At 39.6% G+C, this 22,756-nt stretch overlaps 1 long non-coding RNA gene across 7 annotated transcripts; it reads left to right on the top strand.

The window, feature by feature from the left end:
• The first annotated feature begins 219 nt into the window (after nt 1-219).
• On the top strand, nt 220-16,489 carry LOC107154077. Of its 7 annotated transcripts, none has more exons than XR_007350174.1 (4): nt 220-592; nt 1,256-1,396; nt 11,430-11,628; nt 13,710-14,328. It is a non-coding gene; the product is annotated as an uncharacterized LOC107154077 (long non-coding RNA). The 7 variants fall into 7 exon arrangements; XR_001505014.2 differs by having other exon boundaries at nt 220-614; XR_007350173.1 differs by having other exon boundaries at nt 220-937.
• Nucleotides 16,490-22,756: the final 6,267 nt, after the last annotated feature.

Genomic DNA, 22,756 nt, shown 5'->3' with positions numbered 1-22,756 from the left:
CCCGCAGCAGAGTCCTGCCGGGTCCCACCCTCGATCCCAGTCGTGGCGCTACAGGGTTGGCGCCGCTCCTGGTCAGGTCACTTTCTGCGACGACCTTCGAATCGGACCCGCAGCCCACCTCCAGGGCACAACTTCCGGGCTCGTCCACCTGGGACCTAGGCGCCACTGTGGGTCAAAGTTCGCGCCATCGGATAGGCCCCGCCCCACACGCCTCCGCCGCAACTACTCGTCGCGCTTCCGCTTCCGCCTCTGCCTGCTGGAGGCGGTTCCCTGGGCTCGCCCCTCCAGCCAGGCTGTCAGCCCAGTGGGTGACCTAGAGTGGGACAGGTTCTGACTTCCTCACCTGGACACAGTCTCCGTAGGTGGGAGGCCTGCGGCTGCCACATCATGGCCATGGGACCTGTGGACGCCCCCCACCCCCGCCATGCCCGGTTTCCCATATGAAGCAGCCCATCAGTCAGGGTGATGAGACTACTGTACAGGCGGACAGGGGCCCTGGGAAGGGCCTGCCAGGTCCCCTTGCTGTGAGGGGACCGCCTCCGAGGGCCTCCTGGACAGCCAGCTGCAGCAAGGGCTTTCTTGGCCTTACGTTGTGAGCTCACCCCCAGCCTCAGGTCGGGAAGTGGGACCTTCCTTCAAGCAGGCACGGCTCTCTGGGTAGCACTGCCCAGTGGTGGCCCCGTGCAGACAGGGATGTGGTAGAAAACAGACTCTCCCAGGGTTTGGGGACTAAGCACCTAAGAAAAACGACACCAAAAGAAAGCCAAGGACCCTCGCTTCCCAGGCTCCCCATGAGGTTGGCCTTGGAGTCCCCGGAGCTGCTGCTGTGCCCTGATGGGCCCCGCAGTTCCCCAAGCAGCCTTCCTGCTGAAGTGCTGAGGAGTTTGCTGTCACCCTGACCTTCCATTAGTGTTCCCCATACAATCCCATAACTAAGGTAACCTGGAAAGATAACTTGAGTTCCCTGTAGTTTGAAGTGGCCAAAGGATGCAAAGAGCAGCACATGGTATGGATCAAATAGATAGTAGCCGATTCTATTAGGTAAAGAAAATGTCAACTTAAAGAGAATGACTACTGGAGACATTAGGGTGCCCTCTCTCATCCACTCTTCCTCTTCTACAGTAGCACCCCTAGTGTTTGGCTGCAGTTGGTTCAAAGGTAACAGATGCCATAAGGTGTACAGTCAGTGAGGTTGGGGACTTCTGTTTAGTTAAAGATAACATTTCTTTCATTTGATGTGATTAAACAAACACAGAAGCTCAGATTGCTGCTGTCAGAATTTGCCACTACAGTAGAAGGCAGCCTGAGAACAAATTGCTAAGAGGAAAAAGGAAGGACCAAGACCACCACAGAGGAGTCCAGGTCCACTGATGATCAGTGAGTCAAATTCATTTTGGTAAGTGAGTCAGTTAGCATTGGGATTTGCTGTTTCATGTAATAGTGTAAATAACTGGGAAAGAACAGTTTTACACTTTGAAAAAAAATGATCTCTTAACAGTGAGACTAAGAAGATGCTTATAAAGCTGCACATTGTACACCTTCCCTATAGAACTAGGAAAAAAAATCTCAATTATTTAGAAAATTAACTCCTAAAAGCCACCAAAATTTTTTAATATTTTTATAACAGAAAGTACTATAAAAGAAGTGTGGATAAATGTTTTGGCAGACTGTATTCAAAGCCTAAGATGGAAAGTGAAATTTCTCCTATCTTATCTCTACTTGTAAGTTGCCCTTCATTTAGCAAGAAACCCGTGGACACTTAATCTATTAAGTAATCTATTAAGTAATTCATGTAGAAAAATACCAAAGGACCAGAACTGAAGGGCACTAGTGATTTCTTTCCAGGTTTTGAGAAATGTTAGAACTGAAACTTCAGAGATGTGTTTTTTCTATTAATAAAAAGGATGTTCTGTCATTTTTCTCTTCCAGTGTGGTATCTGGGTATTGTTTTTATGTCATGTCTCTTCAGGTTTCTTTATTTGGAACATTTCTTCAGTCTTTCTTGGTCTTTTATATAATTAATATCAAAAGTTTAGTCCTCCCTTTTTTTTTCAATTGTCCTACAATAAAATGGACATTCCTTTTGGCTTATAGTTCTTTGGGTTTCAATATACATTGAGACTCATGAAACCAGCACCACAATATGGTTACAGAAAAAGTTCTGTTAGCCCTCAAATTCCTCCATTACTACTCTGCTATAGCCACACACCTGTCCCACGCCTAATCTTAGCATGCATGATCTCTTCTTCATCACTATAGTTTGGAACTCTTGGGAACCTCATATAAATGGACACAGACTTCTTCTCTTACACCTCCCTCACCCTGCCTTATTGTGTATTAGTATCCAAATATCAATTTGAGACTGGATTTTTTCCTTGACATAATGCCTTTAAGATCCATCCAAACTGTTGCCTTTATCAATAATTTTTTTTCTTATTGCTGAGTAGTTAGTATTTATTGTATGGATTATCACAATTGGTTCATTCAACAATAGTAAGACTTTTGGGTTTGTTTCTAGTTTGGGGTGATTATGAAGAGATCCGGCTAAGCATTCATGTACAAGTTTTTGTGTGAAGATAAGTTCTGAATTCTGTAGGATAAATAGCTAAGGGTAAGATTTGCTGGATTCTACGGTGGGTATATGTTTGACTGTTGAAGAAACTGCCAAACTGTTCATCCTTGTCATTACCCATGATGCAACTGGGAGGAGATGATCTCTTCCTGGGGAGAGTTGCATTTAATTAACCACTGCCTGAGTAGGATGTACAGACTAGGAGATGAAGGAGGCAATCAACAGCCTATTTGAGTTTATTTTTTTAAAAAATATTTGTTCTTTTTAGATATACATGATAGTAGAATGTATTTTGACATGTTACACGTACATGGAATATAACTTATTCTAAGTTGGATCCAATTCTTATGGTTGAACATGATGTGGAGGTACACTGGTCATGTATTCACATTTGAACATAGGAAAATTATGTCTAATTCCTTCTACTATCTTTCGTATACCCATTCACCCTTCCTTATCTTCATTCCCCTCTGTTTAATCCAATGAACTTCTTTTCTTACATCTCCCCCACCCCACCTTATTGTGTGTTAGCATCCAAATATCACAAAGAGCATTCTGTCTTTGGTTTTGGGGATTGGCTTATTTTGCTCAGCATGATAGTCTCCAGTTTCATCCATTTTTTGGCAAAGGCCATAATTTTATTCTTCTGTATGGCTGATTAGTATTCCATTGTTTATATATACCACACTTTCTTTATCCATTCATCTGTTGAAGGGTACCTAGGTTGGTTCCATAACTTAGCTACTGTGAATTGAGCTGTTATAAACACTGATGTGGCTGTAATATGTTTAAGTTCTTTGGATATACACTAAGGAGTGAGATAATTGGGTCAAATGGTGATTCAATTCCAAGTTTTCTGGAGAATCTCCATACTACTTTCCATAGTGATTGCACCAATTTGTGGTCCACCAGCAATGGATCAGTAAACCTTTTTCCCCATATCCTTTCCAATATTTATTGTTACTTGTATTCTTGATAGTGGATATTCTGACTGGAGTGAGATGGAATCTCAGTATCATTTTCATTGTTATTTCTCTAATTGCTAGAGTGTTGAATATTTATTTCTTCTTCTGCAGAGTGTCTGCTCAGTTCCTTTGCCCATTTATTTTTATTTTTTTTGTGTGTTAAGATTTTTGAGTTCTTTATATATCCTGGAGATTAATGCTCTGTCTGAGGTGCAGGTGGCTCCATGTTCTTGATTGTTTCCTTTGGTGTGCAGAAGCTTTTTAGTTTGATACCATCCAACTTATTGATTCTTGATTTTACTTCTTGTGCTTTAGGAGTCCTGCTGAGGAAGTTGGTTCCTAGGCTCCTAGGAGCATTGGGTCTATGTTTTCTTCTAGTAGGCACAGTGTCTGGTCTAATACCTAAGTCCTTGATCCACTTTAAGTTGAGTTTTGTTCAGGGGTCTCACCTTCATTCTGCTGCATATGGATTTCCAGTTTTCCCAGCATCACTTGTTGAAGAGGCTATCTGTTCTCCAATGTTTGCTTATGGTGCCTTTGTCTAGTATGAGATAACTGTATTTATGTGTGTTTGTCTGTGTGTTTAATTTTGTTCCATTGGTCTTAATGTGTGTTTTTTTTGTGCCAATACCATGTCATTTTTATTATGATAGCTCTGTGGTATAATTTAAGATCTGGTATTGTGATGCCTCCTGCTTCACTTTTCTCACAAAGGATTGCTTTAGCTATTCTGGGACTCCTTTTTTCCAAAATGAAAGTAATGGCTACCTTTTCTATTTCTATGAAGAACATAATTGGAATCTTTGTAGGAATTGCATTAAATCTGTATAACACTTTTGGTAGTTTGGCCATTTTGACAATATTGATCATGCCTATCCAAGAACATGGGAGATCTTTTCATCTTCTAAGGTCCTCTTTAATTTCTTTCTTTAGTTTTCTGTAGTTTTAATTATAGAGGTCTTTCACCTTATTTGTTAGACTCCCAAGTATTTCATTTTTTTGAGGCTGTTGTGAATGGCATAGATTTCCTACTTTTTCTGTCAGCCAATTAATCATTGGTGTGTAAGAATTCAATTGGTTTATGGGTGTTAAATTTATATCCTTCTTCTTGGACCTCCTGGATGGACAGGAGGACTATTCTCCCATAGGTTGCATTCCAGATTGGAGAACATGTATCAAACAGAAAGAAGAGTGTAAGGCTTCCCCGCAGGAAGGGAGAGCTGGACACACCATGGATCTGGGACTGATGCTGGTTCTTTGTCTAGAGACCTGCCCTGTCACAGCCTGTACAGCCAGTGGGACTTGGCTGGGGTGGACTGTATTGTGGAGACAGGAAATTAAACAGGAGCTATGGGAAACAGAGGCCAGGCTTCTGCCTGCCCACAGTGCCATGCCTTTCAGCCTGGGCACCCAGATTGACCTAGAGGATTTTCATAAGTCTCCAGCTGCTGTTGCCTTTTGTGCAGCTACACATGAGTGGCTTGAACCTGGAGCACCGTGCTCACTACCTGCAGGCCCAGCTTGAGGATGTGAAGTGCAGCAGGAAGAGGAGGACTGGGGTGGGTATACAAGGGTAAGGAGGGTACACAAGTGTAAATGAAAAAGGTCATGTTTTGGTCCCACTGGATGGAGTCTATAAGTCTAATGTTGCACTGGGAATAATGATAAGCCTTTTACCACTCAGGCAATGTTGTTGGTCTGAGAAGAGATCCTGTGTGGGCTTTGGGGCTAAAAACTTCTGGGCAGATAGAGTATTGACTGTTTTAGCAAAGCTCAGGGCAAGGCAGTCATGTTGGAATCATTTCTCCTCTAGCTGCAGCCTCAGTTCCAGAACAAGCTCTTAAAGCACCTGCAGAGCTACAGCCTTCTCCAGGAGGTGCTCTGGTGCCCAGTCAAGTGGCAGCACCAGCATCAGATCCAGAGCTTGTGTTCAACCCAGTATGTGTTTGGAAGCAAGAGGCAGTTCTAGAGCTGGCTTTAGTGTCAGCTTTGGAGTTCCAGGCAGCTCTTGCTCCACTGCTGAATTTAGCTCTGTCCCCAACTCTAGAGCTGAAGTCCATCCCATTACCAGTTCTGTCAGTAAAGCCTTGCCAGCCTTAACTTGTGCCACAGAGAAAGGGCTGAGAAAGGGAATGTGTTAACATTCCCTCCAGACCTGAGGGCAGAGAGCTTCCTGCTAATGGATGAAATGTCTTTGCATGCCTGGGCTTGGTGGTTGAACTTCCTTCTGGTATCTGCTGCCTAGACCTGCTGTTTCCTGCTGTAGAGCCCACGTTCCTGTCTCAACTCCATTTCACCACTGCAGTGAGTGATGCTGACTTCTGGGTGGTGATGAGTTCCAAAAGGAAAAGATATGTCTGTGAGCTCTGAACAGGGCAGAGTGGGAAGTTAGAACAGCATCATGGGCAGTAAAATGATCGTGCTCTGTATGTCAGTGAGGCAGGTGTGCATTTGTACAACATAGAGGAAGAAGCAGGCAGAGGCAGGCAAGGCAGCCAGAGTAGAGGCAGTATTTTGAGGGATAAAGGAGCTTAGAAGCAGGCCCTGTGCAAAAGTAAGGTTTCCTATTTGGTGGTAGACTGAGGGGACAATGTTGTCTCTGATTGCATCCTTGGCTAATCCAAAGAGCCAAGATAACTCAAAGTCTGGGTATAGTTTCCAGAAGCCCCATAGAGAGTGCTGTGAACCTGAAGTTTTGGGGATTCTGCTGATGTTGCCATCTCCACAGTTCTTGAAGTCGAATTCAGAGTCCTCAGCAATGACGTCCAGCTCCACTGCATCTTTGAGCAACACCTCTTCAGAATTGTCCAGGCCTTTTCCCATGGCCACCAAAAACAACAGTGTCCAGTATTGCAGGTATCTCCACTAGCAGTACCTCACTGCCCATCTACAACAAGCAGCTGGGAGACAGCTGCATGGTTTACATCAACCTAGAAGAGCAGATTATGATGGAATACGAGATAATCCTGGTGAGCCTGACAGCAGGGGTTTCTCACAGGTGACCACACTGGAAAAGGCAGAAAACATATCCAACACCATGGACTAGTCCTGCCATCTTGAATTGGAGCTTCTGGAAGGTTAGGAGGGAATAAAGAAGGGAGAGGTCTGTGTTTAGGACTTGACCTGAGAGGAGGGAGAGCACCCGTATGCCCAGCTCCAGCTGTGAGTGGGCCTGCATGCTGTGGGGTTTGCCAGCCACAAGTGTAAGAGCACATGCTGGAGACAGATGAGGTCAGAGAAATATCTAGGGTGCAGGCTGCACTGTATGGGCCACAGACACCTACGAGCCATTCAGGAAGCCAGGAGTGTGAGTCTGCATATCCCTTGAATGGGTAGCTGAGAAAGTCTCTTTGTAGAATTTATATGGATGTGGAGTATACACCCTAATATTTCAGGTGTCCAGATGCAGAGGAGACATGTTCAGTTCTCCCCCTGCTGGTTCAGGTATCCCATTACACCCCAGCCACCACTGAGCCTCTAGTCTCTCATCTGCATGGTCTTGTTCCTCAGTTTGTTTTTTGCCCTGGCTGTAAGGACCAAAGCCTGCAACATTTCTGCCTGTGCCAAGTAAAGAATCAGCCTGCATCCTAGAGTAGAACTGGCTGCTGGACCTCCCTAACATGTGTCCTCCCCTGCATCAGTCACTCATTGCAAAGCTGACATCTATAATGGTCAAAGAAGAAAGCCTCCTTCAAGCAGCAGCATGCACCATGGTCACTGATAAAGATGATCTCTGACTAAGAAGGGAAAAAATGGGCTACAAATGGAATCACACTGATGTGAAAAAAGAGGGGGATGAGGAGGGGAAGGAGGCAAACAAGAGAGAGGAATACAAAAAGCACAAGAGTAGGTTTAATTATAACTGGAATAAGAATACAAATCAGAGGGATAATGATGAGGAGGAAGAGGAAGACATGAAAACATTTCTGTTCCTGAGGGCATACTCCTGCTCAGGTCATCCTCCATCCATGCCCAACATACTTCCAATTTTTATCACCTTCTAGGAGTGTATTCATCTATAAATGGATTAATCCACTGATTAGGTCAAGGTACTCACCATCAAACAATTTCCTGAAAGCACTTGTTTCAATATTCCTGCATTGTGAAGAAAGGTTCAGCACATGGGCCACTGGGGGCAAATTCTGACACAAACACTAGCAGTAGTTCTTTGGCAGGTCCAACCTGAACTGAGTCATTCTGGTGTTCAAGGGGCATTTTCTTTGAAAGATGTTAGTTTGGTTTAGTTCTTGTGCGCGGTCTTTCCTCAAGGAAGAATCATGGAGGAAGTCTTTGATAGTACTATAGCTGGATTGGAGGGCTCTACGGTCTGTGGATGGCCTGACATGGCAGAGGCTCTCAGATGTTGAGTGTGTCCTGTGGTGTACTACTTGAATGTCAACTACCACCTTTCTGCCACTCCCTCCCCAGAATGGGATCCCTGACAATGGAAACATCGTATGTGCCATAAACTCTCCAGTCAACCATTACTTCATCCTGGGAAAATGATCCACCAGCAAGTGGCCAAGATCAAGGAAGGAGGGTAAACACTGATCTTATTGGCTCTTTTTTTCTGGTACTACTGTACATCCACAAAAGGAGGCAAGAAACCTCAGATTCCTATATGTTCTAGAAGCCCTATAGAGCAAACTGACAGGCTGGGGTGGCTTAGTTTCTGGGTTTGCTGATGTTGCCATCCCCCACAGTTCTTGAAGTATCCTCCGCAATTACAGACAGCATCACCACAGCCTGGAGGAGAACCTTTTCTCCAAAAGGAGGACACAGGTTTATGGACAATAAATGCTTCATGAAGCCTAGTGTCCTAGGAGTCACTACTAGCAGATCCTCAAGGCCCTCTAAAACAAGCATTTGGGAGACAGATTCTTGGTTCATATTAGCTTAGAAGAGCAAAGCAGAAAAAACTGTAAGAGTGTCCTGATAAGACCAGTAGAAGGGATGTCTCCTTATGCTTAACCCAGGGCAGGGAGCAAACACATATCAAATGCCATGGACTATCCATGCCCTTTAGAATTGGAGCTCCTGAATGGTCAGGAAGCATAGATGGAAACAAGGAAGAGAGAGGTCAGTGTTAAGGGATAGACCTGAGAGGAGGGAGAGCACCAGTATGTCTACCCCCATGTCTGGGGGAGTCTGTGTTTGGTGGTAGCAGGCAGGCCAGAAGTCCAGGGGCAGGTATTGGTGGGAGATGAGAATAGGAAAGGACCTAGGCCCATCTACTGTATTGGATGGAGAATGCAGGTGCACATGGAGGACATTGGTATGAGGTTCTTTGTGTCCCTTGAATAAGGAACTGGGAGGGTCTCTGCAGAATTTATATGGATATGGTGTAAACTAAACCTCTTGGATCCCATTTTTAATGATCACCCTTGCTGAATGAGGTGCTCCAATACACCCCAGTCAGCACTGAGCCTCAGGAGGCCAGGTGCTCTCATGGCTATCATTGAGCACTCACACACACGATCTTGTCCTTGAGTCTGTTTTTGTCCTGGGAATCAGGATCAAAGCCTCTAGGGCTTCTGCCTGGGCTACACACAAATGCAGCCTGCATCTCAGAGTAGACTAGGGATATATAGGAGGACACGGTCTATTCCTCCCATCTTGGTGGGAGAAGAGTGTGTCTGTACATAGGCTGTGTGGTCCTTTTATTCTGAGTGGAATGTGACTCTACACAAACAAGGCAATGGAAGCTACAAGCACAGTGTTGTATGAGAATTGGGCTCGTAGCCCATCAGAAGACCCCACGAGATTACCAGGAGACCACCCTCAGGCACTAGAGTGATGACATGGTATCCTTTTATTTAGAGCTGAGGTGACTCAAATGACCTGACCACTGTCCTTTAGGTAGCCACTGTCCTTCGGGTAGGCCCATTTCCTGAAGGCCTGTATCCTATGTTGATCCAGGACCTGCCATGATAGGGCTCTGTAATCATATGCAGGACTCTGGACCAACACTTGCTAAAGGAGGAGAATTCAGAAGACCATGAGTAAGTGGGACAATAGGATGGCAGGGAGCAATGGTCTGGAAGTGGACTCAGGACAAATTGTAGTTCAAAATAGTAGTATCTGACCTAGAAGAACACTCAAACAGGGTGTGGTGGGCGTTGTGCACAGGAAAACCTGCACTGAGGCTGGAAAAACGGTTTACAGGTTCTATTATCTTCCCCAGTGGCTAATGCAACCCCCACCATGTGTTTTTCCCTGGACCTGAACAGGCATTCCATGCTGGTATCAGTGAGGAGTAAGGAGGAAAGCTTCCTCTCAGGGTCAGGATGGCTCCATAGCTCACTGATAGGAATGGTTTTAGAGGAAGATGGGAACACAGGGACTAAGGATGAAATTGATACTTTTCTGGCCTGAAGCACAATATTTAAAGCATTGTGTATGACATTAAAACCACAGCCTGTGTGGAGTATTGTCAGTGTTCCAGCAAGCAAAACCAGGAATAAATTTTTAAAAAGTACAGGCTGGGCAACAGCCTGAATAGTCTATCTTTGGACAAATTCCCAAGTCCTCTGTGCCAGAGTCTGCTTCCCAATAAGTGATCAGAATAGTGAGATCATTATCCCTAACTAAAGTAATCTGAGGGATTTCTAAGCATGTATACCACAAAGCTGATCTATAAATAATACCATTGCTGTTTTCTTTTTTGAGAGTAAAACATCCATAGCAGCCATGATCCCAACCTGTCTGCACTGAAACACTCCACCCCTAGGAATTCTAGGGTAAATTATCTCATATATTAATCTACTAAGTTTGTTAGGTTAGTAGAGTCTTACAGAAGAGGAAGGCTGAAGCCTTGGTAGGCTAAGGAAATCATAGCAGAGATACACACATCCAGCCCAGCATTGACTGAGAATAGGCTGTAGGCCAGAGGAAGGCTGCAGGAAACAGGTGTTCAGAGGAAGGACTAGCTGAGTGTCTGAAACCCACTGGGGGTTGTGGCATCCCTGGGCCATAGCAAAATGCTGAAGTAAAGCAGTTACTCCCCTGGTCTTTGGAACCATTGTTCTCAGTAGGGTAGCATTTGTGATATGGCATCCATTATAGGAAGCCTGGACCACATGGAGGCAGGCACCACCAATGGCAGGAGCATGGCTAAAATGTGGTATGTGTATTGGTTAGCCTTTTCTCACTGTGACAATACTTGAGGAAAATAACTTAGAAAAGAAATCATGTATTTTGGCTCTGGGTCTCATTGCTCTCCATTTGATTATGCACTGAGTCTGTCTATAATGACATAAGTGTATGGCAGTGGAAAGTTACTCAGCCTCTTGCCAATCAGGGCATAGATTAGGAGAGAGAGAATGAGGGTGATAGAGGGAGGGAAAGAAAGATAGGAGGATGAGGAATACTACTAGGAGAATGAAGATTAAGGGGAGCCAACTGGGAAAATATACACCTACCAAAGGCCCTCTTCTGTGCAGGTCTTTCTTCAACCATGCCCAAACTAGCTGCAGTTCATACCACCTCCCAGTATTGTATTCATCTTGAATGAGTATTTCATGATAACATCAGAGCACTCACCATCGAATGCTTCCCCCAAAACTGACCTATGATCATTGCTGAATTGGGGACCAGTCACTCAACATTTGAGCCTTTTGCAGGAGATTCTGGATGCAAACCCTTGCAGTGTCCTATGGCAGATACAAGAGGAACTGAAATGTTCTGCCAAAGCAACAGATATTATGTCTGTTGAAGTCATTTTTTCCTCAGGGAGAACTATTGAGGACATCTTTGTAGGTATTGGAGCTGAATTGGTGAACTCGCAGGTCTGTGGATCATGCCTTTCCTGACAGAGGCTCTCAGATGTTGGGAGTGTCCTGTGGTGCATCTGTTGAAAGCCACCTAATACCTGTATTCTCCTCTCTCCCCAGAGCTGAAGATTCCCCATGACGCAAATATCTTTTATTCCCTGAATCCTTGAGTCAAGTATGACTTTGTACTGAGGAAGAAGATCTTCCCAAGTAAGAAGAACAATGAGTGGATCCAGCCCAAACCTCCCCCTCGTGATGCAACAGAGGCTCAAAATCACCACAGGAACCTTAAAAGAACATTTTGCAGCTCTCCGACTGGGTAGTACTGAAGCATCACATGATCGTTGGCATTTATTTCTTTAAATATGTGCTCCAAAATTTTGCAGTTACCCATCTATAATTTGCCAGTAGATCCTTGTTATTTATACCACTTAGTGAGACATTTATTATTATAGCAAAACTTTATTGTTTAGTTTTAGCATTTAAAATATAAATGTTTTCCTTTGTAATCTGTAATAATTTTAGCAGCAATTTCTAGAGGAAACAAACAAAAAGGAAGAAATGTTTCATTTGATCAACTAGAAATTTTATTAGGGTTATGGCAGATTATATATCTGAGTAAATTTTCCAGTGGGAGTAATTAAATACTGGATTTCATGGAACACATACACAAACCCATCCACCTACACCCCATGCACTTAGATTGAATGATTGAATAGATTCAATGTCTATGCTGAAATGTTTGGGAGAAGGGTTTCAAATTCTCAGATTTTGAAATGTTTTCAATTACATAAGTTACCTTGGGAATGAAACTCAATTCTAAACAAGAAATGCATGAGTACTTTACACACACCTTTACACATATCCTGAAGTTAGTATTATATGCAATATATTTAGTGCACCTGTATTCTGACTGTGACCATACTTGGAGGTCAGATGTGTAATTTTCTACTTGTAGCATCACAATGGGTCTCCAATATTTTGATTTTGGAATATTGCAGATTTTTATTTTTTAGATAAGGAATGATATATACCATACATATGTCTTTTTATTTATACATGTAATGATAATGAATGTCATGCATTTAGGAATCTGTAGACTGTAGAAAATGAATAAATGCCTACTGTTGCCTGGACTTGTCTGCAGAATCCTATAGAGTCTGAGCATCTAAAAACCTAGTCATTGAAGGATTTTATGGCATGGAACAAATTTAAAGGGGTATTAAAGAATAGAACTATTTTTTTTTTCCTACTCATGGAGCAGGACTCACAGTTGTTCAAGATTTTATGGGTTACTAATCTTTGATAATTCTGTTATTTGTTAATATATTTAATGCAGTTAATTGTAGTTGAAAACTACCCATTTGAAATATATTAATTAGCATTGTTTCTGTAAATATAAACTGACTGTAAATATAAACCATTTTTGATAACTACAAGGAAGACAAGATTTTCAAATTTTCAAACTTGAAATTGGGCATTGTCCTTGAAACTGTTAGTCCCTGAGTTTGAATGAAGGAGTTAGAAAATTTTCAATTTTCCACAGTATATAAAAAATTACACACTTAAAATAATGTATATTTGCTTAAACTATCTACAAATTGGAATTTTGTAAGCAGTCATTCAATTTTTTTAATTGATAGACTACATGTTTATGAAAACTAGAAAGTGTTTTCATGGGATAAAATAGTATCAGTTAATTTATAATGTCTATATTCTTGTTTGATATCTTGCTCCATTTCAGTGTTACCAAGCTTAAATTCAAAATATCAATGAAACAAACACACTGTCTATAGAACAAACCCTGTTAAAGATTTCTTTAATATTTCTTATTTGTGATATGTTCTCTTATTTTAATCACCATTAAAGAATAATTAGTTATGCATTTTTACCATTATGTAATAAAAATTAAATGCACAATACCAGGAAAATGTGTTTACAAATTAAGCATTTGCATATATCAGTATAGTTAGCATAATGAAAAGACAGGTCTTTTCTAAATGGCTTCATTTTCATTAGCAGGCATTATTAGTGTGTATAGAAGTATTATATGCATATTTGTCCATCTTCATCTTAATGCTTTAAAAGTTCATGATATTAAGACATTTGTAGCATAATAAATAATGTACAACTTAGTCTTGTATTTACTCCTTTTCAATTCTTAGTCTTCCAATGAATGTATCATAATTTTTAGGTTTCTAATAACAAAATATCATAGTCATTAATTGGTTGGACATTATTTCTCAATAGAGCAAATCTTGTTTCTATAATAAGAATTTGGCCAAAAAAAATGAATTCAAAATTTATTTAAATATATTATTCTTCTGACACATAGCAAAAAATTTCTTAAGAAATGAAAATGGTTATTAACTACAAGTTATAATAATTTTGTATTTTCAGAATATTACTCTCTGAAAAAAGCATATACAAGAAGTATAAAGTGAGATGGAAGGCACGGCGCTCGGCACAGGTGGAAGGTGGAGCCGCGTGGTGCTTGGTGCAGAACACAGAGGCTTTGCTTGCGGGTCACCAGACCTAGCTCTGGACAAAGCACAAGGTCACCCCAGTATCCCCCACCTCACCAAATACCCTATGCGGGAAACAGACGGAATCCATCTTGGAAAACCTTACTCCCCATCTATCGGTGAGCGTGGCTACCAGCGTGGTTCTGTGGCTGATCAGGTACCTGGTTTCCAACTCCCCAACCCCAGCTGTGATAACTCAAAATTTTTCCCACAAGCTTTTTTTTTTGGGGGGGGGGGGCGGTGCGTAACTATCAATATGTAACAGCAACTGTACAGGCACTTGGTTTCCAACTCAGAGACTAAGAGTAAGGAGGCTCCAGGTAGAAGCTCAAGCCCTCTCACACTGGCTACCTCCACCATCCTGAACGCAGAGACTCAAACCAGGAATAGACAACTCCACCTACTGCAAGAAAAGAAAACAGAGTTCTGAGACTTTTCTTTCTTTCTTTTATTTTTTTGCTCTTCTCATCCAATCTCCTTTACTCTTCAACCTCTGGTCCTCACAACCTCAACATTTGTGAAACCAAGAACTTTGCATGAAATAGGACTTTAACAACTTAATCACCAGAATAATATAATATAGAGGAATTGCATATGCCCCACTTCCCCCCCTTTTTCTTCTTCTTATTTTCTTTCTCCCACTCACTTTTTTTTCTTTCTTTCCTTGTTATTTTTTTTCTTCCTCCCTCTATCCCACTTTCAACCTCCTAACTTTTACTATTTATATGTAGGGTGATTTTCTAAATACAGATAGGAGTTTGTATACATTCTTCTGTAAATTACCCCTGTCTATTCATTAGAGTTCTCCAAAGTTGCTAAGTTAGATTAACCCCATACTGTCACTCCTTTCCCCCTTAATATAATGTCCTATGCCTGACCCTCAGTTTTCCATATGCCACCAGAAATGGCATGCCCTTTATGAAACTAATGACTATATTTTAAATAATAATTGAAGCCAACATCTGTAGAAATAGAGTCTAACTATAAATGTATTAATAATGAAAACTTGCTCATAGATGATATCCTATTGATATTGGGAACTTTTAACATTATCTACGCTAAGCCTCAGGCCAGCATCATTTCTAAATGGAGAAAAACTGAAGGCATTCTCTCTAAAATCTGGAACAAGACAGGGATGCCCTCTCTCATCACTTCTGTTCAACATAGTTCTTGAAACACTGGCCAGAGCAATTAGACAGACAAAAGAAATTAAAGGAATAACTATAGGAAAAGAAGAACTTAAACTACCACTATTTGCTGATGATATGATTCTATACCTAGAAGACCCCAAAAAACGGACACCTAGGTGATTGCATAACTTAACTGTTATAACTTTTGATGCTATAAACATGGGATGAATGTATCATTATAGTACACTGTCTTTAATTTTTTTTTTTTTTTTTTTGGTTTAACACTGAGGAGTGGTATGTCTGGGTCATATGATGGTTCCATTACTAATCCTTGGAGGAACCTCCATATTGTTTTCTATGTTGGTTGCATTAATTTACAATTTCACAAAGAATATATATGAGTTCTGTTATCAACATAATAAATGTATCATTACCAGCAATTTTTATTATTTGTATTCTTTTTTTTTCTAAATAAAAAAATTTTCTTCCTCACAACATCATACATGTATTCTGTATAATGATGAGGGTTTCGTTCTATCTTCCTTGCAACTCTCCTTCTCCCTCCTTTTCCCTCCCACCTCTCTTCCCTATTTAATGGTAATCTTCTTCTCATGCTCTTCCTCCCTATCCCATTTTGAGTCACCCCCCCTTATATCAGAGAAGACATTCGGCATTTGTTTTTTAGGGATTGGCTAACTTCACTTAGCATAATCTGCTCTAATGCCATCCATTTCCCTGCAAATGCCATGACCTTGTTATTTTTTAGTGCTGAGTAATATTCCATTGTGTATAAATTCCACATTTTTTAAATCCATTCATCTATTGAAGGGCGTCTAGGTTGGTTCCACAGTCTAGCTATTGTGAATTGTGCTGCTATAAACATTGATGTGGCTGTGTCCTTGTAGTATGCTCTTTTTAGGTTTTTTGGGTATAGTCTGAGAAGGGGAATATCTGGGTCAAATGGTGGTTCCATTCCCAGCTTTCCAAGTAATCTCCATACTGCCCTCCAAATTGGCTGCACCAGTTTGCAGTCCCACCAGCAATGTACAAGCGTACCTTTTCCCCCTATTCTCGCCAGCACTTATTGTTGTTTGATTTCATAATGGCTGCCATTCTTATTGGAGTGAGATGGTATTTTCAAGTAGTTTTAATTTGCATTTCTCTGATTGCTAGAGATGGTGAGCATTTTTTCATGTATTTGATGATTGTATGTCCTCCTCTGAGAAGCGTCTGTTCAAGTCCTTGGCCCATTTGTTGATTGGGTTATTTGTTTTTTTGTTGTTTAACTTTTTTAGTTCTTTGTATATTTTACAGATTAGAGATCTATCTGATGTTTGAGGGGTAAAAATTTGTTCACAGGATGTAGGCTCCCTATTCACCTCACATATTATTTCTCTTACTGAGAAAAAACTTTTTAGTTTGAATTCATCCCATTTGTTGATTTTTGGTTTTAACTCTTGTGCTATAGGTGTCTTATTAAGGAATTTGGGGCCTGCCCCCATGTGATGAATATTAGGGCCAACTTTATCTTCTATTAGACGCAGAGTATCTAGTTTGATTCCTAGTTCCTTGATCCATTTTGAGTTGACTTTTGTGCATGGTGAGAGAAAGGGATTCAATTTCATTTTGTTGCATATGGATTTCCAGTAATCCCAGCACCATTTGTTGAAGATGCTACCCTTTCTCCATTGCATGTTTTTAGCACCTTTGTCTAATATAAGGTAGTTGTAATTTTGTGGATTTGTCTCTGTGTCCTCTATTTTGTACCATTGGTTTACCAGCCTGTTTTGGTGCCAGTACCATGCTGTTTTGTTACTATTGCTCTGTAGTATAGTTTAAAATCTGGAATTGTGATATCACCAGTTTCACTCTTCCTGCTTAGAATTACTTTAGCTATTCCAGGTCTCTTATTTTTCCAGATGAATTTTATGATAGATTTTTCTATTTCTGCAAGGAATGCCATTGGGATTTTGATGGGAATTGCATTGAATCTGTAAAGTGCTTTTGGTAATATGGCCATTTTAATAATATTAATTCTACCTATCCATGAGCAAGGTAAATCCTTCCATCTTCTAAGGTCTTCTTCTATTTCTCTCTTTAGGGTTCTGTAGTTTTCATTGTATAGATCTTTCACCTCTTTTGTTAGGTTGATTCCCAGGTATTTTATATTTTTTTGAGGATATTATGAATGTGGCAGTTGTCCTCATTTCCATTTCAGATAATTTCTCACAGATATACAGGAATGCCTTTGATTTATGGGTATTGATTTTATATCCTGCCACTTTGCTGAATTCATTTACTAGTTCTAGAAGTTTCTTGGTTGAACTTTTTGGGTCTGCTAGGTATAGGATCATTTCATTGGCAAATAGTGCTAACTTAAGTTCTTCTTTCCCTATATTTATGCCTTTAATTTCTTTCATCTGTCTAATTGCTCTGGATAGTCTTTCAAGAACTATGTTGAATACAAGTGGTGAGAGAGGGCAACCCTGTCTTGTTCCAGATTTTAGAGGGAATGCCTTCAGTTTTTCTCCATTTAGATTGATGCTGGCTTGAGGCTTAGCGTATATAGCTTTTACCATGTTGAGGTAATTTCCTGTTATCCCTAGTTTTTCTAGTGTTTTGAACATAAAGGGATGCTGTATTTGGTCAAATGCTTTTTCTGTATCTATCGATATGATCATATGGTTCTTATCTTTATGTCTGTTGATGTGGTGAATTACATTTATTGATTTCCATATATTGAACCAGCCTTGCATCCTGGGGATGAATCCCACTTGGTCATGGTGCACAATCTTTTTGATATGTTTTTGTATCCGATTTGCCAGAATTTTATTGAGGATTTTTGCATCTATATTCATTAGGGATGTTGGCCTGAAGTTTTCTTTCTTTGAAGTGTGTTTATCTGGTTTTGGAATCAGAGTGATGTTGGCCTCATAGAATGAATTTGGAAGTTCTCCCCCTTTTTCTATTTCCTGAAATAGATTGAAGAGTATTGGTATTAGTTCTTCTTTAAAGTTCTTGTAAAACTCTGCTGTATATCCATCCGGTCCTGGGCTTTTCTTGGTTGGTAATCTTTTGATGGAATCTTCTATTTCCTCACTTGATATTGGTCTGTTTAGGTTGTTTATATCATCCTGACTTAATCTGGGTAGCTCATATGTCTTAAGGAATTTATCGATGCCTTCACTATCCTCTATTTTATTAGAGTATACGGTTTCAAAATAATTTCTAATTATCTTCTGTATTTCTGAAGTGTCTGTTGTGATGTTGCCTTTTTCATCCCATAAGCTAGTAATTTGGGTTCTCTCTCTTCTTCTCTTTGTTATCATGGCTAGTGGTCTATCAATCTTATTTATTTTTTCAAAGAACCAACTTTTAGTTTTGTCAATTTTTTTATTGTTTGTTTTGTTTCGATTTCATCTCTGATTTTAATTATTTCTTGCCTTATACTGCATTTGCTACTGATTTGTTCTTCTTTTTCTAGGCCTTTGAGATGTAGTGTGAGGTCATTTATTTGTTGGCTTTTCCTTCTTTTAAGGAATGAACTCCATGAAATGAATTTTCCTCTTAGTACTGCTTTCATAGTGTCCCAGAGATTTTGATATGTTGTGTCTGAGTTTTCATTTACCTCTAAGATTTTTTTAATTTCCTCTTTGATATCTTCTGTAACCCTTTGTTCATTCAGTAGCATATTGTTTATTCTCCATGTGATGTAGGACTTTTTCTTTCTTATTTTATCATTGATCTCCAATTTCATTCCATTATGATCAGATAAAATGCATGGTAGTGTCTCTACTCCTTTGTATTTGCTAAGATTTGCCCTATGACATAATATATGCTCTATTTTTGAGAAGAATCCATGTGCTGCTGAGAAAAAAGTGTATCCGCTTGATGTTGGGTGGTATATTCTGTATACGTCAATTAAGTCTAAGTTATTAATTGTATAATTGACTCTATAGTTTCTTTATTCAACTTTTGTTTGGAAGATCTGTCCAGTGGAGAGAGAGGTGTGTTAAAATCTCCATGATTATTGTGTTGTGGTCTATTTAACTCTTGAACTTGAGAAGAGTTTGTTTGATGAATGTAGCTATAATATTGTTTGGGGCATATATATTAATGATCGTTAAGTCTTGTTGGTGTATGGCTCCCTTGAGCAGTATGTAGTGTCCTTATTTATCCCTTTTGATTAACTTTGGCTTGAAGTCTATTTTATTTGATATGAGTATGGGCACCCCTACTTGCTTCCGAGGTCCATATGACTGGTATGATTTTTCCCAACCTTTCACCTTCAGTCTGTGTATGTCTTTTCCTATTAGATGAGTCTCCTGTAGGCAGCATATTGTTGGATCTTTTTTTTAAATCCAGTCTACTAGCTTATGTCTTTTGATTGGTGTGTTTAAGCCATTAACATTTAGGGTTACTATTGAGATATGGTTTGTACATCCAGGCATATTTGTTTATTTATGTTACTTAACATGATTTGTTTTTCCTCTTTGATTAGTTTTTCCTTTACTGTACTACCTCCCACTGTTGGTTTTCATTGTTATTTTTCATTTCCTCTTCCTGTAATGTTTTGACAAGGATGTTTTGAAGATCTGGTTTTCTAGCTGCAAATTCTTTTACCTTTTGTTTATTGTGGAAGATTTTTATTTCATCTTCAATCCTGAAGCTTAATTTCACTGGATACACGATTCTTGGTTGGAACCCATTTTCTTTCAGCGTTTGAAATATGTTGTTCCAGGATCTTCTAGCTTTCAGAGTCTGTGTTGAAAGATCAGCAGTTATCCTGATTGGTTTACCCCTAAATGTAATCTGCTTCCTCTCTCTTGTGGCTTTTAGGATTCTCTCCTTATTCTGCATGTTGGGCATCTTCTTTATACTGTGTCTTGGTGTAGATCTCTTATGATTTTGTACATTCAGCATCCTGTAGGCTTCTAGGATTTGGATTTCTGTTTCATTCTTCAAGTCTGGTAAGTTTTCTAGTATTATTTCATTGAAAAGATTGCTCATTCCTTTGGTTTGGACCTCTATACCCTCTTATATCCCAATGTCTCTTTATGTTATCCCATATTTTTTGGATGTTCTAATCATGGTTTCTTAACATTCTTGTTGAGCCATCTATGTTCTTTTCAAGTTGAAATACTTTGTCTTCATTGTTCTATCTTCTAAGTGTTCTACTCTGCTGGTAATACTCTCGTTTGAGTTTTTAATTTGATTTATTGTTTCCTTCATATCCAGGATTTCTGTTTGCTTTTTTTATAACCTCTATCTCCCTTTAGAGTTGATCTTTTGCTTCTTGGATTTGTTTATGTAATTCATTGTCAAAGTGATCTTTCATTGTCTGATTTTGCTGTCTAATGTCTTCCTTGAGACTCCAGATCATCTGAACTCTTTATCTGACATTCTATCTCCTGCAGATATTACCTCTTCTAATGTTGAATTGACCTGCATTGTTTGTGGTCCTTTCTTTCCTTGTCTTTTCATACTGCTCATGTTTCTTCCCACCTTTGTGAAACTGTTGTGTTAATGATTTTCCCCTTATATATTTATATTGCTCTTTTATAGCTCCCAAATCCCTCTTTTGTGGAGAAAGACAATGTTAACAGTTCCCAATATCAATAGTACATCATCTAAGCACACGTTTTCATTATTAATACATTTATAGTTAGACTCTAAGTCTACAGATATTGGTTTCAATTATTATTTAAAAATAGAGTCATTAGTTTCATAAAAGGCATACCATTTCTGGTGGCATATAGAAAACTGAATTTCAGATGAAGGATGTTGTGCTTAGGGGGAAAGGAGTGAGGGTATGAGGTTAATCTATCTTAGCAACTTTGGAGAACTCTAACCAATAGACTGGTAATTAATGGAAGAATGCATAGATTCAACCTCCTATCTGTGTTTAGAAAGTTACCCTATGTATAGTTAGTAAAAGTTAGGGGGTTGAAAGTGGGATAGAGGGAGTAAGAATGAATAAAAAATAACAAGGAAGTAACGAGAAAAAAGAGAGAGGGAAAAAAGAAAATAAGGAAGAAAAAAAGGGGGAGGTTTGGCATATGCAATTCTTCTATATTATATTATATTGGTGATTCAGTTGTTAAAGTCCTATTTCATGCATAGTTCTTGGTTTCACATATGTTGAGGTTGTGAAAGAGAGAGAAGAAAAGAGAGGAAAAAAAAGATAGCAAAAAAAAAGAAAAAAAAAGTCTCTTAGAACTCTGTTTTCCTTTCTTCCAGTAGGTGGAGTTGTCTATTCCTAGCTTGAGCCTCTGTGTTCAGGGTGGTGGTATAGCCAGAGTGAAAGGACATGAGCTTCCACCTGTATTCTCCCTACTCTGGTCTCTGAGGTGGAAACCAGGTTCCTGTACAGTTTTTGTTTTGCGTTGATAGCTACACCCTCCAAAAGCTTGTGGGAAAAATTTTGAGTTATCGCAGTTAAGGGTGGGGGAGTTGGAAACCGGGTACCTGGATCAGCCACAGAACTGTGCTGGTAGCCACGCCCTGGTATATGTGTTTTAAGGGTTGATGGGCTTCCTTCAGTCTGGTGGGTGGGGGGCCGGGCTGGGCTTCCTCCTCCAGTCTCGACTGCTCACTTTCTAAAACTCTGCAGCTTTCTGGTCCCCACTGAACTATCTCAATGTAGCTTCTTTCTAAGCAGGCTCTGGAGTTGTGCTTATCTTGTAATTTTCTGCTTCACCTGCAACCTATTTGTATTCTTAATGATTACTATTTTAACTGAAGTAAGATGAAATTACAATGTGGTTTTGATTTGAATTTCCATTTTTTTTTTGCTAGAAATTTGAAGAATTTTATATGTTTGTTGATTATTTGTACTTCTTGTTTTGATAAATGCCTGTTTATTTCATTTGCCCATTTATTGGTTGTGTTATTTGGGGTTTGGGGAGGTTTTCTTTTCTTTTTTTGGAGGGGAGTGTTTTTTAGAAAAATTCTTTAGGTGTTATGTTTATCAATTCAGACAAGTAGCTGATTTCTCCCATTTTGTAGGCTCTCTCTTTATTCTATTAATTGTTTTGTTCTGCAGAGTTGTTTTTTATTTTTAATTTGACACCAACTTATTTATTAATTCTTGGTATTATTTGCTGAGTTTTAGGAGTCCTACTGAGAAATTTGTTTCCTGTGCCTCTATGTTGGAGTGTTCCCCCTATGTTTTCTTATAGTAGTTGAAATTTATGATCTATTTCCTAGGTTTTTAGTTCATTTTCAGTTGATTTTTATGTAGAGTGCAAGCTAGAGATCTATTTTTCCATACCTATAAATACTAAATTGTAAGTATAAATGTAGTGTTATATCTTTATTGGAGGAGTATGGAACTTATTGAGAAAAGTAATTTCAAACCCATAAAATACAATATAGAAATACAACACAATATTTTAAATATTATATAGTGATGTAAATAAAACTCTATTGGTTATTGCAAATGTATTAACCATCTAGAATTTAAGAAAGAATTTCTCAAGTAATAGATGACTGAGTTTGAAATGTGAATCCTGAATTTTAGGGATAAAAATGACTAAGTCAGATAAGGAAGTGCTGTAGGGAATAATAAGAGCAAAGCACAGAGGAATAAATTATTTTCTGAGCTTTAGAGTTCTATCAAGAAAGTTGTTTCCTGTGCCTTTATCTTGGAGCGCTGCTCCAAGGTTTTCTTATAGTAGTTGAAATTTATGTCATAATTTCTACATCTTTAATGATTCACTATGAGAAAGGAGATGGTCTCACACTAGAAAAGTAATGAAGGGTAGAATTCTGTTGTCTCATTTGATTAATA

Source organism: Marmota marmota, unplaced genomic scaffold, assembly GCF_001458135.2.
Source record: "Marmota marmota marmota unplaced genomic scaffold, marMar, whole genome shotgun sequence".
Lineage (NCBI taxonomy): Eukaryota > Metazoa > Chordata > Mammalia > Rodentia > Sciuridae > Marmota > Marmota marmota.
Note: the sequence above shows the minus strand (reverse complement) of the source record. Positions and strands in the feature narration are given on the sequence as shown.